The sequence below is a fragment of the Puma concolor genome, chromosome D1 (assembly GCF_028749965.1).
Source record: "Puma concolor isolate L17-30 chromosome D1, mPumCon1.1.hap2, whole genome shotgun sequence".
Taxonomy (NCBI): Eukaryota; Metazoa; Chordata; class Mammalia; order Carnivora; family Felidae; genus Puma; species Puma concolor.
Window position 1 is genome coordinate 25,300,500 of NC_141676.1, and position 18,651 is coordinate 25,319,150.

The window sequence follows — 18,651 nt, forward strand, 5'->3', positions numbered from 1 at the left end:
TTTTTTCAATCAAACTGATAAAATAAGCGTATTCATTCTTGGAACTCTTATTAAATCCCCTTTTTATTATTTATTAACTGAACAACTTGAGCAAGTTACTTTCTGAGTTTAACTTTTTTAGTTCAATTTTCTTCTCTTTATGTTTTACTTAAGGAGTTTTTTTGAAGAGTGCCTCACTATTCATCGTTCTTACCATTCCATGTAGAATTGATAGACTGTCCCCATCTCTTCCTGAATCTGTTTGCTTGAATGTGTTTCTCTGAAAAGTCACCGTGTTCACCTGGCATGGGGACTCACTGTGGGCATAGGTTGGGTGGCACAGGAAAGCTCAGGTTCAAATCCCAGTTTTCCACTTACTAATTGTGTGAGCTAAGGCAAATCGTGTGCTTCTCCATACCTCTGTTTCCTCAACTACAATATGGGGAAAATGAGGCTGATCTTTCAGGGCTACTGTTAAGGACTAAATGAGATTACATATAGAAAGGATTTAAAATAGTGGACAACCAACAGCCAAGCACTCATGGAAAGGTAGTTATTATTGTTATAATAAATATCATCTGTTGATTTTATAAAAGGGAAGCTCTTCTTTGTGAAACCAGGCTGGCCTATAGACTCAAAGTAAAAGGGTAATTTGACAGGGCAAAGCTATATCCTTTGGCCTAATATCTTTGTTGGAATCTTACCTAGGAATTAATACCTTGTCTTTAAAACTAAAAGTAGGCATAAAAAATAATTTTAAAAATAGTAAATGTGGGGGCGCCTGGGTGGCGCAGTCAGTTGAGCATCCGACTTCAGCTCAGGTCATGATCCCACATTTCATGGGTTCGAGCCCCGCATCAGGCTCTGTGCTGACCGCTTGCTCAGAGCCTGGAGCCTGCTTCAGATTCTGTGTCTCCTTCTCTCTCTGCCCCTCCCCCACTCACGCTTTGTCTCACTCTGTTTCTCAAAAATAAATAAATGTAAAAAAAAAATTTTTAAATAAAAAAAATAGTAAATGTGGAGATAGCGAGTCATTCACAATTTAGAAGAAAATGGTTTACATTCAAATGCTTCTCTCTTAAAATCGGTGCAGAGAAAGAAAGGGATGTTAACAAGGGAGGAAAATGTTATGAATAATGAGGGGGCTGCCTTTGAAAACAGGCCTAGATCTGAAATTGCAGTGGAGGATTCCAGAGTGCACAGAGCAGCAGGGAGTCAGAAAATTAACAGAAGTACCCATTCACTTATCCATCCATACATCCAATTATTCAACCATTATCATTTAGTATCTACTTACTATGTGCAATGTCTAAGTGCCTAGCAACAAACACAAAGAGATACCATTCTTATGTTCAAGGAGTCCAGAGTACAGTGGGATAAATGAGTTTATAATCAGCATAGTGCAGTCCATAAGTGTTATAATCTCAGAACGTATTCATTGTCTTAGAAACACAGAATGATCAGGTGATGATGAGGGGAAAAGTAGAAGAATAAGGATAAAATCACAGAGCGGGTGCTAGAAAAGGTGTCATATGAGCAATCTCCATCAGTTTTCAACAGACGATGGACTGGAAGGGGCAAACTTCAGGTAGAGTGAATGAAGGCATGAAAAAGCCTGACCGATTGGAACCTGCAGCTAATTCTGTATAATTCTAGCACAGGCCAGTTACAAGAAAGAAGGAAGGGGAGGGAAGTATGCCAAGGAGATAGGTGTCTAATTGGACTCAACTGAATGGTTTTCAGGCAAAGAATGACAGAATCACATTGATCTTTTAGAAAGAAGATTGTAAAAGGGCGCCTGGATGGCTCAGTCGATTAAGCATCTGACGCTTGATTTCAGCTCAGGTCATGATATCATGGTTCATGGGTTTGAGCCCCACAATGGGCTCTGTGCTCACAGCATGGAGCCTGTTTGGAATTCTCTCTCTCTCTCTCTCTCTCTCTCTCTCTCTGTCTCTCTCTCTTTCTCTCTCTCTCTCTCTCTCTCTCTCTCTCTGTCCATCCCCCACTTGCTGTCTATCTTTCTCTCTCACAAAAATAAACATTTACAAAAGAAGAAAGAAGACTGTAAATATCTGGGAAATTATTAGTTAGAGGGGGTCAAGATTGAACAGAGAGACCAGTATGGAGGCCGTTAAAATGCATCAAGAGATGCCAACAACCTAAACTAAGGCAGTGGTAGCAGTAATGGAAGGTAGGCGTATTTCAGGAACCAGAAGTAGTAAGACTTGCTGACCACATGTTTACAGGAGACATATAGAATGGGAGTCAGGGTTCTGGTTTGGGTAACTGGATGGATGACAATGACATGAAAGTCAGAAAGACTGAAGGAAGAATGCAGGCAGAGGGCAAGTCTCTTGCGTGTGCACAGTGCCAGCTTCCTATAGGAAAAGCAAGTGGACTTCATTCATTTGAAAGAACACTGGGAATAAAAGAACTATAATAATTGCAAAAGATTATTTTATTATTCTCATCTGACATACTAATAATCTGAAGTCCACATCCTTCCACCTCCCCACTGCTTCCTGTAAGTGAAGACTGACAGTGTAGCACAGAAACAGCATCAGTACATAAACAAGAGCACCATAAACTTTAACGAGCTTTAAAAAAGTAGCTAAATAAGTGTTAATTCCTCTCAACAGCTGGAACATTCTCTCCTAGAGTTGCTAAGCATTAATAATATATCTCTGTGGGTAAACCCGGGGAAGTTGAGCTGGAATAAGGCCCTTCTTGAATTATCCCGGTGAATATGTTGTCACTTAAAGCTGGCCGAAATCTGGACACAAGTTGGAAGACATAAATAAACATCACGCCCCCACACCCACAGACCCTGTATGCTGGGCAAAAAGGAACCAAAAATGCCATGAAGAGACCCCTAAAACCTTTGGGAATCCACCGGAAGAAACCAGAATACCTACAGGCCATAAGACAGCACTCACCCAGAGTTCCAAGGCTGTGGAATGACAAGCCATCCAGGCTGTCTTCCAATCATTCCCACACATCTGTCTGACCTCCACGTGATTATCTACCAGAACAAAATAGTATAAGAAGCTGCATTTACTGAAGGTTTACTAAGTACACAGACCAATGCTAAATGCTTAATATCTAGTACCTAAAACTTAATTCTCATATCCAGCACCCTGTGAATACCATTATTTCCATTCCCATTCTAGAGATGGGGTAACTAAGGCTCAAAGAAGAGAAGCGATTTCCCCAAGGTTTCACTGCAAGTGGCACAGCCAAGATTCAAGAAGGGGTCTCTTTGCTGCCAAAACCATTCTCTTAACCACTGTGTTATAATGTCTTTATACCTGTATCATTCCAGGCCCAATTTTTTAAGTTTGTCAGGAAAACCCTAAAATGCATGCCAATTTTGGTCAGAAACTGTAATAAATCTGGTTCAACTTTCTGTTTAGAGTCTGAGGACCTGACCATTCATTAAGCCGTCCCAGAGACAACCTGCCAATAAATGCGTGATTCCAGGTATAGGCTTAGGCTTTGATATTTGGACTAGAAAGACAGATAGATAAATATTATTACTTGGAGTCATACAACTCCCTAATATAGTATATTTCTGTAATATTTCCTCTGGGCTTTTCACACAGTGATGTGTTTTTTTAGCATTCCTGGACTTTTTGCCATTTTAATCTGTACTGAATAGAGTAATATCCTCAGTTGGTCAAAAGTGTCATTTCCTTTTATGGCCAAGGTTTTTCACAATGATACTAAATAATATAAATGATGTTTTATTTGATGGCTGTTTTATGCTTTCTGGAGCCTCTGGTGGGACGATATGCTTGGGCTTCCCCTGTAAATCTTGCCAGCTACCTGATCGGCTGCAGCTATAAAGCTCCCCCCGCCCCTGGAAAATTTAAATCTCTGCTTAAAACATTAACTTCTTTATTTAATTTTTTATTGCTAAGGGTTTACAGCTGACTTTATGGCCCTGGGATGATTAATTTTTAATGCCTTTCTTTCTTTCTCCTTTGATCAACTTCCTCCATTTTCAATTTGAATGCAATCATACCTTTCCAAAAAGCATTTGTCACTTGCTGGTTTGCAAATTTCAGGCAACCAGAGGTGGTTGGTGCAGAGTGGAAGGCAGGCACTCCTGCACAGAATAACTGAAAGACAGGAACTCTATGCCTTTCCCGTGACTCCTGTTGATAGCAAATTCTCTAGCATCAGTAAATCTTCTAGTTCTAGGTCTTGGCAAGCAATGAGTTCCCTGAGAGGGTTATGCTACTAAATCCTGTCATTGTCATGCACAAGGTATGGATTGAGTCATGTCTTTGAAACTAGTGAACCATGATTAAGGAAAACAAATAGGAGAAACACACCTTCAAAACAATTCATACCTTCTCCCACCTCCCCAGCCCCACCAAAACACAGAAAACAACAAAACAAAGCCAAAAAAAAAAACTGGGGATTTGGTTTGCAAATCAAAAACTCCTCAGCTTTTTATATTCACACAATATATAGTCATTTAAATGTTGTATCATATTTAATGACACAGGGAAAATGTTCACTATAAATTCGGGGGGGAGCAGGTTACAAAACAGAATATGGAATCGATTTAAGAAGGTATATTTACGCATAAGCAGACTGGGAAAATTAATGATTATCTCTAGGGATGAAAGAAATAAGTGTTAATTTTGTTCTTCTTTGTTTCTCTGTGCTTCTCACATCTTCTACATGACTACATATTGCTTTTGTAATTAAAAAAAATGAGTTTTAATTTAAAATAGAACTTCCTTGCATTTAGGATTACAAGTTAAATGGGGAACCAGAGACCAAATTCTTGAGATCATAAAGAAGAAATGGTAGATGTCAGAAATAAATTCATAATATTTATCAACATATTGAGGACACTGATACAGGAGCATTACATTCCTAATTCTTAAGGTTGTAAAAATTTTATCCACATTTTACAAGAATGAAAACAAGCTCAGAAAGGTTACATAGATTGCCAAGTTTTGCATAGATTAGACTCGACTTCAAAATGCACACTATTATCACTGTGTTATACTGCCTTAATCGAAGCACATTTCTACCCACAATTGAGCTACCACATAGATTCATTTATTTTATAAAGGAGAAGTATTGACTCCCAGCCCCAGTGCTAAATCAAGAGCATATTTCTAAACCCCTTTTAGCCTTGCTATTTAAAAATATATGTGCAAGTGTAAAATAATATATTAATGCTTTCCATTATAATTTATGGGCATGTTACAGTTTATGATGCATTTTTCACATCCATTAGTCTCCCTAACTATTTGATTTATTTCACTATGTAACTACAATATCAAGTTGCATTTAATGTATCTAACAACCTGTGTAGAAAAGTAAATATATAAATCAAAAATGAAAACCTCTGTTCCTATTTTGACTCTAAATAAACCTAAACTATAGGGGTACCTGGGTGGCTCAGTTGGCTGAGCATCTGACTTCAGCTCATGTCACGATCTCATGGTTCATGAGTTTTAGCCCTACATCAGGCTCACGTGTGTCAGCATGGAGCCCACTTCAGATCCTCTGTCCCCCTGTCTCTCTGCCCCTCCCCTGCTCAAGCTCCCTCTCAAAAATAAATAAAACATTAAAAAAAAACTAAACTGTATACAGTTACGGAACCAATTATCATGTCATGTAAGTTGTAACAAATGTTGCTTATCTAATTAATAATTTCTCCCAGTATTATAAATTATGGGTGTTACCCTTTGTTGGGTGGGACTGTCACTAGCTGACACTAGTCTGAGCCCCTGAGTCACAATATGACAGAAAACCCATAAGCAAACTCTTCTAAATTGATCATCATTAGGTCATGTGCAGTCTTAAATTATGAACTTCTCTCACCAATAGCAATGTGTTATTTATGGAGCCAAAACCTCTCTCTGCTTCTGCTCAAGTTACAACTACATTCCAATCTTCTGCTAGTTCTTATGGTAATGTCTAAATATCATCTGTACTCAATGATTCTATAAACTAAATCACAACAGAAGTCATTTGGTGGTTTGTCATAGCTGATTAGATCAAATCTAAGCCTTCCAGCTTGTGTGTTTGAATCCTGACTGTACCACATTTGTTACGCATATCTTCAGGTTCCCATCTGTAAAATGGGGATGATGATCATTATTATAGTACGCAAATTAGTTACCATACATGATGCCTGGGAGCGAAGCCCAATATGAACATTAGCTTTCACATTTATTAAAATGAATGTATAATAGGTACCCACAATGGGTGGGTACTCCATGGATTTTCAAAGATTTAGGTCATTAGGGCGCCTGGGGGGCTCAGTCGCTTGAGCGTCCGGCTTCGGCTCAGGTCATGATCTCGCGGTCCGTGAGTTCGAGCCCCGCGTCAGGCTCTGTGCTGACAGGTCAGAGCCTGGAGCCTGCTTCGGGTTCTGTGTCCCTCTCTCTCTGCCCCTCCCCTGCACGTGCTCTGTCTCTCAGCAATAAAAACATTTAAAAAAAAAAAAAATTTAAAAAAAAAAAAAAAAAAGATTTAGGTCATTAAATGGAAATGCCATTCATCCCTCCTGACTCCAGTCATCCCCGCCTCTCTCTTATCTCAGAAGTGCCCAATGTGCAAGGAAGCCTACTGTGTCTGGTCACTGCTGTGATGTCCACTGTTTCATCCTTCCCCACCCCCATTCTTCCTGTCTCTTCAAGGCTCTCAGATCCAAACTCCCATGGATGTTGCAGTTCCTGCAAGCAGAAACACAACAGTGCCTCCAGAGTAGGGCACGCTTTGCTGCAATGGACCACCTGGAATCCAGTATAGGTGGAATTTTCTTACCAAGGCGTAAGCACCCCTGCCAAGGGCTCCATCTCCCTACTAAGGTCCATGCTTGATCTAGCATAAAGGAAATGCAGGAGCAGAAGCCAAGGGATAGGAGGGGTGCCTGGGTGGCTCAGTCGGTTAAACGTCTGCCTCTTGGTTTCAGCTCAGGTCATGATCTCACGGTTCGTGTGTTCGAGTCCCACATGGGGTTCTGCACCGGCAGTGCTGAGCCTGCTTGGGATTCTCTACCTCTCTCTCTGCCCCTCCCTCATGCATGCTTGCATGCATGCTCTCTCTCTCTCAAAATAAATAAAAAAAATATATATATATACACACACACACATATATATAAAGAAGCTATATATATATATATATTTATACTATATAATACACACACACACACACACACATACACACACACACACACACACACACACACACTATAGTATATATTTATATATATACATAAGCCAAAGGAGAGGAACCAGGAGACAGGAGCCAGACAGGCCAACTGGTGGGCACAAAGGCAGCCCCCAGTAGTATCCACCCCAGAGCTGGACCTAAGAAAGAGTGTGTAGTGGGTGAAAAAGGTATAGAATTCTGTGGTCCTGGGAGGCTTTTATGGGAGAGCTCTGGAGCCAGAACTTTAGGGGTGTGCAGAGTGGCTCTGACAGCAACCAATCAGAACACCGAAGCAATTCAGGGATGTCCTCTGTGCCAGGCATTAACCCTGTAGATGACAGCGTGCAGGAATATCCAGGAAATTCCAAGGATGAGCAGAAAGATCGGCCATGTGGCAGGAAGCACACTTGAAAGAAGCAGCAGCTATTTACCAACTAATATGAAAGTGCTTCGTGTTCTAACTACTGGATGCTAGTGTGTAATAACCAAAGCTACGCCTGCTCTTGCAATCCGTACCCTTAGATTGCACAACCTTCCAACTGCATCCACCCAACCACAACTTCAGCACAATTACCTACCATGCAGATGTCCATCCACATGAACACGAGAAATTTAGTGATCACACACACACACACACACACACACACACACACACACACACACACAAAATACTGTGCAGATTTTCCACAATAAAGAGAGAGAAACTGAATCCAATTTAAGTCCATCATTCATATTGAAAATGACTTTTAATTATCCCCATGTTGCTAAGCTGACTTTCCCTAATGCCTGTTTTGGAGGAGATGATCACTCAAGCAAGAGAACAAAGAAAAGTGTGACCTTGACACCTTGACTCTTCCCCAGTGGGGGCCGACCATCTTGTGACCTTGACACTCTTAACTCTTCCCCAGTGGGGGCCGACCATCCCTTGGGACACAGTTGCCAGTGTCTCCTGAGTCTTCCATCACTCCCTTTGGCTCCCCAGTCCTCCATGCTCAGCCGCACTCTGCCATTCTTCCATTCATCACTCTAAATAGGGCACCTACCATGTGCCTGGCATGGTACAGGCGAAGGTGTAACCAGTCATAGTCAAGGCAAAATAAAATTGATTTAAATGGGAAGTAATACAACATGCCTCGGGAAATAAGAAGACAGTTTCATGGAGAACATCTTTTTGCTGAGATTTTATTTCAATAGAAAGACCCATTAAAATAGTGCTTGAGAGCTCAGGCTTTGAACAGTCCTGGTATGGGAGTCTTTACAACCAGAACTGGGTGGGTATCAGTATAATAGAGACAGAGAACTTATTTGAAGGAGAAAACTGAGCTGCAGCTGCTCAAAACAGGATGTAAACATTTAAAATTGAAAAAAAAATTTTAGGGGCGCCTGGGTGGCTCAGGCGGTTGACCATTCAACTTCAGCTCAGGTCACTATCTCACAGTTCATGGGTTTGAGTCCCGCATTGGGCTCTGTGCTGAACGCTTGCTCGGAGCCTGGAGCCTGCTTCAGATTCTGTATCTCGTTCTCTCTCTCCCTCTCCCCCGCTCAAGCTCTGTCTCACTTTGGCTCTCAAAAATCAACAAATGTCAAATAAAAAAATTTTTTTTATTTTAATGTTTACGTATTTTTGAGAGAGAGAGAGAGAGAGAGAGCACGAGCAGGGAAGTGACAGAAAGAGACGGAGAATCTGCAGCAGGCTCCATGCTCTCAGCACAGAGCCTGATGAGGGACTCAAACCCACAAAGCATGAGATCATGACCTGAGCCAAAATCAAGAGTCAGACACTTAACCGACTGAGCCACTCAGGGGTCCCAAGGAGATAGACATTTTAAGTAAGCCTTTTAATGCCCTCCTGGCTCTGCTCTTGCCCCCTTCCAATGCAGTAGCAGTTGCAATCTTTCCAAAGGATATTTCCTATCTTGTTACTTCTCCACTGACACCGCTCCTCCACTCACCCAGAGCCGACGCTGGCCACATGGCTCTCTTCTAGTCCTGGACCAGGTGCACTAAAAACAAACCTGCAGCCTGCACCCAGGTTTGCTGCCCTCCCACCTACATTCCAGTTGCCCTGAGTCTCCCCAGAACACTATGAACATTCATGCCTTTGCAGAAGCCATTCCCACAGCCTGAAATGCTTTCTCCCTCCTCTTCACTTTTTCCCCACATGTTGAAAGCAACTCAGTTCAAGACCCAGGTTAAATGTGACCTCCTCAGTTGGGGAACCCTCCCCAGGTACCACAGGCAGAGCTAATACTCTCACTCTCTACCACCAGCGCTCAGGGTTCTTAGCTCCATTTTAGCTCTTGTGACTTTGTTTCCCCCTTGAGAACAGAAACAATACATTTTTCTTTCTGAATGCCCAGTCTCTACTCAGAGATCTAAAAGCTTTTTCTGTGAAGGGCCAAATAATAAATATTTTAGGCTTTGCACAACATATGGGCTTTGACTCCACTCTATCTCTGTAGGGCAAAAGCAGCCATAAGTAATAGTAAATGAATGGGCATGGCTTTGTTCTAATAAAACTTTATTTAATTTAAAACCCTGAGCCCTCATAAAAAGTCCAATACATAATAAACATAGGTGGATGCCTAGTGAAGCAGGGTTTATTTTATTATCCTCTGTCCATTATTCTGATAGCAGAATCCAGCTCTGTTGATTGATAGAGCTTTTACCCTTCTCCCATAAAAACTGAAATGCAAAATTTAAAGTTTACTTGGGGGGGGGGGAGTGGGTGTGAAATTTGCATAAGAGCAGAAAACACAAAAAACAAAAACCTTGACTCCTCCTCAAGGTTCAAAGTTATTGAAACATCAAAATATTTAGGAGAAGTTATAGGGTATCCCTGATCATCAAGGCCTATTGGCAGGAAAGCTCTACAGAGCTCCCTGAGACGAAAATCACCATAAGTGTGAGGCATGACATTGCTCTCGGATTTGCCAAAAGGCTAATCCCAAACCATGTAATCTAGCAACATATGCACTTATGCATTACCCTCAGGCAACATGTTGAGCTAACTGAAATATCTGGCTAGAGAAACTGCTATTCTACTGTTGGCATGGGGCCCCTATAACTAAGCAATACTCAGGACCATTTCCCCCCCTAACTCCTTCTACACTATGTCACAAATTGTATTCCACTCAATCCCTATGGACTGGACCATGTGGAAGGCAGCTTTTTCATGAAGCACCAGGTACCAGTAAAGAGCAGGCCTTGAAAGAGAAAGACAGAGCGAAGGCTCACCACCTCCAACCACTTAGCATCCCAGGTTTCTTGTACTCATCACGAGAACATTCTCAGAGGAAAAGACTATTCTACCTGCTACTCTGAGCAGACAGGATACTGAATATTACATATTAGTGTATCTTTGCCAAATGGCATTTATTTGTCCTAACAAACTAATAAAATATGCTTCCTCTGATTACAAATTTATCAGTAAATTTTTTGTATGAAAGGATGAATGAGTGAATGAATGAATGATAAAACACATGCACTGTGCAGAAAACTGACGTCTGCAACAGAATTCCAAATCTCTGGCTTCAAAAGATTTTACACCAGACGTCCCTGAGGGTTTCCCCTGGCCCAATTTTCGACACATGCCTTGCATGATCTTGTGCATCAGGATGTGAAGTACATGGCAATGTGGTTACGTGTGGGTCAACACAAGCTAATAGCTTTTAAAAATTTCTTTTTTGCCCTTAATGGACACAAGTTCACAGTCCACAGGTCCATGCAATCCACATATCACCATGGAAAAGCTTTTGGCATAGCACGTGGCTAGCACTCAGTATCTTCTCCTGGGAAGCTGTCAGAAGCAAAACAGTGACAGCGTTACATTTTGTTACAGTGCGTCTGTCAGGTATAACCCAACTGTTTGCTCGGTGGCCTCTAAATCTGCCAGTCGGTCTTCACAGGTTTCTCCGAGCCACCTCACCCCATCCTTCCTCTAGGCTCCAACACCCAGAAAGTGCACCAAGCTCTGTCAAAGGAAATCATATAAATATTAAAAAGACTGAAGGGCTGATCAGAACAGACATTTGATATTATAGGATTTGTAGATCAATTTATGAGCTCTGTGATATATGGTATAGGAATCAACAGGCAATAACTGTTTTACGGGGAAGATCATAAACCTGTCAACTGCTCTCCTGCTCTGTGCATTAGGGACCACTCTCGTGCCAAGGAGAGACGCTGTCACAGACCTTGTACAACAAAGCTAATGCATTTCTAATTCTGCTATTAGTATTGTCTTTTAAATAGCCCCCCTCCAAAAAAAGAATTTCATGTGTTCTGATATTTCCAATATGGTCATTTACACAGCTGGGTAGAAGTAACTTTCTTCTCAGCAGGCCAGCTGAGAGATTCGTGCTGTGATGCTGACATTCCTGCTGCACCCCGGAAATTCCTGACCCTGGCATTTCCAGGGACCTCAGCATGTGTTTTTAATCACTGGTCTCTTTATCCCCATCAGATGCCTTTGCCATTTGAACACTCATCTATTTTTCCAGAAAGCCATATGAAATGCCATTCTGTGACACAGCAATACGAGACCTACTGAGACTGCATCAAAACATACAGGACAAATGTCTCATTACAGCAGGAGTGCTGGCTGGACAAGAGTGTCCACTGCATGCGGAATCATGCTTTAAGGGCAGAGTGCTGTTAGCTTTCAGAAATATTTCCCATCTATTTTGGTGTCTTGACAGTTTCAGTAGCAGGGTAAGTGTATACATGAGACTCAGACACTCACCCAAGCTGGTCGACCTTGGGCAAATCACTGTATCACTCAGAGGATGTGTCTAAGCAATAGGGATACTGATACCTGTCAGTCTACCTAACAGGATATGAGTAGTGTCAAATGAGAAAATGGATCCAAATGCATTTCTTGAACTACACAAAGAGAGCACAATAATCAGTAGATGGACTGGGGGCTCTGGAACCAAACAACTGGGTGAGAATCCTGCCTCCCTGCTGCATAACCAGAGACTATTTACTTCATGCCTCTGAGCCTCAGTTTCTTCACCTATATAAAGGGATAATAATAATTATCTTTCACTGTCCCTGTGAGCAAGTGTGCCGCTTGGTGCATAGTAGGTACATAATACACGAATACACATATATTTATTTTTAAGTGGGGCTTAAAGAGAAAGTAGATATAAACACATGTGTTCAGACCTCCATTTTTAACCAAAGCTCTTTTAAATCTTCTCTTTAAAAAAAATCCTTTTATGTTTTTATTTTATTTTTGAGAGAGAGACAGAGACAGAGTGTGAGTGGAGGAGGGGCAGAGACAGAGGGAGACACAGAATTTGGAGGCTCCAGGCTCTGAGCTGTCAGCACAGGGCCCGACGCAAGGCTCGAACTCACAGACTGCGAGATCGTGACCTGAGCCAAAGTTGGATGCTTAACCGACTAAGCCACCGAGGAGCCTCTACATTTCTTTTCTAAGCCTGCCTTCATGTTTTACCCATTCCTGGATGGTAAATATGAATTTATATTGTCTCCTCCTTTATTGAGGATATGGCCTCCCATAAGCTCCACTATGCCATAAAATGCCTTTGTATGACACTGAAAAGGCCACCCCCTCTAGGTGAACATAGTGCTATGGGAGAAGAGCCTGGATTTCAGCTCCCTCTGGCCACCTCAGCCAGCACAAGACAGGGCAATCATACAAAGTGATTCTGGAGACAGTAACATTGTGTAATACCCTCTGAAATCTCAGGGCAAGAACAAGCAGAGACTTTCAAACGGTTAGAAAATTGAAGTCCTTCTTACACCCACAGAGTGACCCCTGAGTTTGCCTAGTTAATTCACCAAAAAGTCGCCCATATGTCTATAGCCTTCTTTGAAAGATGGGCTCTTATTTCAAGTGAGCTTTTACTCTGGTCATCTCCCACTGAAGAAATCTTGAGCCCTCATCTGATGATCTAAAGAGTTCCCAGATTCTCCAGCCAATCCTGTTTGGGTGCCTTAAGATTAGTAATGGCTTATTTTTCAGAGGCATGAGTTCATTGCTTCCTAGTGAAGGTACAAAACTTAAGCCATATTTAGGACTAAAAGGAGAGAGAAGACAAAGAGGTTCTCAAAAAACTGAGATATCTCTAGATATCAAGGTTCTCAACAAACCAAGACAACTCATGTTCCTTGCTCAGTTCAAAAAGGTCATGCCACACTCTCAAGAACTTGGTTACCAGAGTGCTTCCAGGCACTTGAGATGCAAATAATAAAGGTATGTTCAACTAATAATACTAATAGTAATAAGAAGAATAAATGCTACCTGTTTCTACATATGGCATTGCAATCAACAGGTATTTTCACGTCTCTTTCTCACATAATTCTCCCAATAGCCCTATGAAAAGGAAGAGCGGGAATATTATCCCCCACTGATAAAGACTAAGGCTAATAGAGGAAGAATGACATGCCCATCACTACACATTTGTCACTAACAGATCTTACTAAAGATTTCTGACTCTAAATCCTATGCCTTGGAGGCAATCCCATGAGTGTTCTGCCACATCTTAGATTTTAAAATCTATGCTCACAAGGCTCCCAAAATACCCATTTTCATTTGTTTGATACATAATAAGAGAGCTTTGAATTCATACCCAGAACCCATCCGATACTCTTCTCTCCCCGCAGACATTTGCTCCAGCCCTCCTCTTCGCACATTCCACCAAAAAGAAGCAAAGTCCAAGCCATGATCACACAAGGGTTCTGTGCATCTTCTTTCATGCACCACACACATGTATCAAAGCATTCTCCCAGAGCAGCGAATCCACCACCTGACAGGGTGTTCCACAAGGGGGAAGCAGTATTGAACTGCTCTTTCTTTTGAAGAAGGCCAGGGTGTTAGTAACCAGGCCAAATGGACAGACAGTAACAGGTTTACGATTTCCTTTGAAGATGTCAAATAAATATGAAGCACTACGAACAGCATCGCTTAAAGGGTCTTCAAAGCCCCCAAAGTAGTAGCCATTTTACAACACCATGTGAAATGGGGCACATCTCATTAGGAGAACTTATTTTGATAACAAAATAGACTGTGTGTGTAATTCATCTTTGGACCTAATCATACTGACGATTATTTTGATTTAGCTTGGTTTTTACTCCATTTCCGTATCGCATTCATAGTGAATTACACTAAAGAGTCCATAGGGTCCTGGCAAAGCCAGTGTATGATTTAATGACACAAGGTGGTACTTACTCGGCAGCTGGCATCTTCACATGCTACAAGGCTACTTCACTGTCACTCTGAGGAAGGGCTATTGTAATTGTTCCCATTTTGCAGATGGACAATTTGATAGCAAGCAATTAGTTAAGATCACATAACTAGTTTGAATACTCAATCGAGCTAACTTTGTCTAAGATCTAGCCAAGTGATCTTGGCCAACTACCTAATCTCTCTAAAGCTGTTCACACATCAATTATACCAAGAGATTGGGTTAGATAATCTCTAAAACAATTTCCAACAACATTATTTTTACTTTTGTAACCCTTCTCAAGTCATAACTTGGAAAAGTCTTAGACACAAATCGAGGTGGGCAAAATCTATGGAAATACAACCTAGACCAGCTCAGTCTAATAGAAACTTTTTACAATAATGGAATGTTCTATAATTCATGGCCCAACATAGCAGCCACTGGCCACTTATAGCTAGTGAGTGCTTGAAATGGGACTAGTGAGACAATAAAACTGGATTTTTTATTTGAGTTGATATTTATTAATTTGAATTAAGATTGAAATAGTCACATGTTGCATTCATTGTCTATAGTACGGGACAGCACAGATCTAGACAAAGAAATATATTTCCAAGTTAAGTCTGTCAGAGGACTAGTAATGAGAAGAAAAAAAGAAACAAGAATTCCTGAAATATGAGGGATGACTTTATTATACTCTGGATTAGTCCAAAAATTTCCATGGTAGAAGCTCTGAGCCAGGACGCAGATTCCCACTTAATTCCTTTCTTACGAGACTATCTTTTTAGTCCCTAATGAAGAAGTTGTGCATAATAGTTTCTTGAGTGTGATACCATCCACATAGAGTTACCATATAATACATCACCCAAATTGGGACATTTCTGACAGTGAAAGGTGTCACTGAGAATAATGAGCCAGGAAAATAGATATACACCAGGACTACCCAAAGCAAACCTAGATCCATAGCCACCTAAATTCAGAAGATCCTGCAGTTGCAGATTCCCTGGGACCCCAGATGCTGAAAGTAAGAATCAGGGCTTATAATATCAGACTACACTCTACAAAGTATTTTACAAAACGTAGCACTTGGAGTGGTTTTTAAAAATATCATCCCCGGGGCGCCTGGGTGGCTCAGTCGGTTGAGCGTCCAACTTTGGCTCAGGTCATGATCTCATGGTCCGTGAGTTCGAGCCCTGCATCGGGCTCTCTGCTGACAGCTCGGAGCCTGGAGCCTGTTTCCGATTCTGTGTCTCCCTCTCTCTCTGGCCCTCCCTTGTTCATGCTCTGTCTCTCTCTGTCTCAAAAATAAATAAATAAATAAATAAATAAATAAATAAATAAATAAGTCATCCCCGCTTAACCCTAATAATCAAAACCTCTAGAGGCAGAATTACTGAATTATTAAATAATTTTGAATCACTGAGTTATCTGAATGACTGAAAACTGGGTTTGGTAAAATCTGAATGACTTTGCAATTCTCACATAGAAACCAAAATCTAGACAAAGATGGTGTCTAGAGATTCTAACCAATGAAGCAAAATTTACTGCCACCAAAAAATGGGATATGGGCAATACTGTTTCCAGTGTAAATTAAGGACACATCTGTGCACTGTCTTTGATAGTATCATTCTTGAATTCTTGTTTCAAAAATGTTTGAAGCCAGGGAGGTCAGAAAACTGTGCGAACTTTGATCCTTGATGTCTCTAAAGCCTTCTAATTTCAGCCTCCCTGAGACTGATCACCTCAGGGATTCTGAAAAGACAAAAACAATTTGTCTTTCCCTATCTTTTTCGGATTGGGGTGGAAAGACTAAATCAAGAAAGCCAATCAGTAATTCAGATAGATGTAAATGCAATGAAAAAAAGTAAACAGCCAGATGGAACACTTGACTATAAGACACATGAAGGCAGGAACTATTTGTCTTACTCACTACTTTATTTCTGGTGTCTCAGACAGTGCCTGAAATATAGCAGGCATTAAATAAATATTTGTTGTATGAATACACATAATGGAGGGGCAGGAGAGAACTACTTTAGGTGGAGTCAATAGGCCTCTCTTTGAACTAAGATTTTTACTAAAAGGACCCTGGTTAGGAAGACCATCACAAAGAACTTCCATGGTAGAGGAAATAGCAAGTACAAAGGCCCTGAGGCTACAACAAACTTGTCCTGTTCAAAAGCAGAACAAAGTCTTGTGGGTCAATATGGTGACCAAGGAGGTATTAGGTAAGGTCAGTGAGATAGGCCACACAGGGCCTTATGAGAAGCCAGTATTTCAAAGAAGGGGAGTCAAATGATAAGGTTTATGATTTACAAGTTTATTTAATTTCTCTGTAGAGAATAACCTACGGGAGCACAAGAGGGGAAGTATGTATACTTCTTCTGAGGCTATCACAAGACTGCAGGCTACAAGATATGGATACACAGACCAGGGTAGAAGGAGAAGAGAGGTGAAAAGTAAACAGACAATGGATATATTTTGGAGGTAGACCTAACAAGAATGGCTGATAGTTTGAATGTAGGTGATAAGGCAAAAAAAGAAATACAGATAGATGAGGTCTAGGTGTCTGTGAGATCTGGTCTTTCAAATGTCCATATGCTCTGAAAACCTGTCTCCACACACACACACACACACACACACACACACACACACCTGAATTAAAGATGCCCCCTCTCTTGGGGCACCTGGGTGGCTCAGTCAGTTAAGCGTCCGACTTCAGCTCTGGTCATGATCTCGTGGTTTGTGGGTTTGAATCCCACGTCAGGCTCTGTACTGCTGACAGCTCAGAGCCTGGAGCCTGCTTCAGATTCTGTGTCTCCCTCTCTCTCTGCCCCTCCCCACTCATACTTTTTGTCTCTCTCTCTCTCAAAAATAAATGTTAAAAAAAGAAAAAAGATGCCCCCTCTCAATCTCATCTCCCAAGAAAAGAAAATATTAAACCTTCATTTTGAGCACAGAAGGGTCCATATTGACAAAATCCTAGGGGCACTCGCCAGGTTTGGAAATCTGTAATCTTAGCTGAGAGCCCTCTCATCTCCTTGAATAAGAGTTATGGCAACAAGGACTAACCATCCTCATCCATGGGGATGTTTTCACTCTAGCCTACTTGGGAAAAGGAGTGTTAATTATTAAGCCAGTTGCTAGATAAGTACCAGAATATAGTAAGTAGGGAGCTGACCATAATCCATAGGACAGAGTTATCAGGATGATCTAGACAGGATTCAGAAGTAGCAATGATATTGAATGGAGAAGGTGGCCAAAGCCATGGACAAGACTGGCAACCAAGAATCTATAACCAAAGAAATGGCCAAAATGAAAGGATTTCAAAATACGAGGAGTAATCACAAGGGTGATCAAATGCCTTAAATACTTCCTGGGACCTCACAGCTTTTGGCCCATGCCTCAAAGGCACTCAAAACACCTGGCTGAACTCTTAGCTCAACATCAACAACAACAAAAAGGAGAATGAGAGTTTTCTACCAATACCAAATTAATTATTGGAAACCGACTTTGTTTTTACATTGCTCGTGTCATTATATAATAGTGTTTAAAGCCACATTTCCTCCAACAGAAATGAATAAAATTCGATACTGCAAATACATCAACTTTGTGTATGAAAAAGACTTAGATGGTATTTGAAGGATGTTCCTACTGATTGCCTATTGTCGTCGCCTGACATTAGAGGGGAGAGAAGTGTGGCTTCTGATTGTTACAGCCACGACAAGAAAGGCCTTCAGTCACATCTTATTAATTTACTGGGGAACATAATGTCACATTGACATTTCAAATTGTCCTGTTGCTTTGTTCATAGGATTATTTCAAGCTTAAACTCATTGAGTTTCTAGTTTGGCTATTTATATAAACTAATGACTCTAATCTCCTGTCTTGACCTATAGATAAGACTAGATTTTACTATTTATAAAAAATGATTAAGTACCCAATCTTTGGGGTCAAACAGGCCTGGGTCTCCTTGGGCAAGTGATTTATCCTCTGTGGGTCTTGGCTTCCCCATTTCTGTTAAGGAAAATAATAATATCTACCTTATACGTTTCTTATGATAACTGAATGCAATAATAATATGAAAGGCATTAACAATTATCACAACAAAAAGCAACTCATAATAAAACAGGAACAACAACAATAATAACTAACATTTTTAGTACTCCATAGAACAAGGTCTTTATCTGTGCAATATACATATATTTACTAACTTCTCACAGCAACTCCCTGGACACTATAATTATTATCCCCATTTCACAGATGAGGAAACTGGGCCTAAAGGTTAGATTATTTG

The 18,651-nt window shown here is 40.9% G+C and overlaps 1 protein-coding gene across 2 annotated transcripts in view; it reads right to left on the minus strand.

Annotated features, from left to right (window-relative positions):
- The window catches only part of RAG1 (recombination activating 1), a 1,204,476-nt gene that overhangs the window by 918,929 nt on the left and 266,896 nt on the right, over nt 1-18,651 (minus strand). The gene's annotated exons all lie outside the window — the stretch shown is intronic.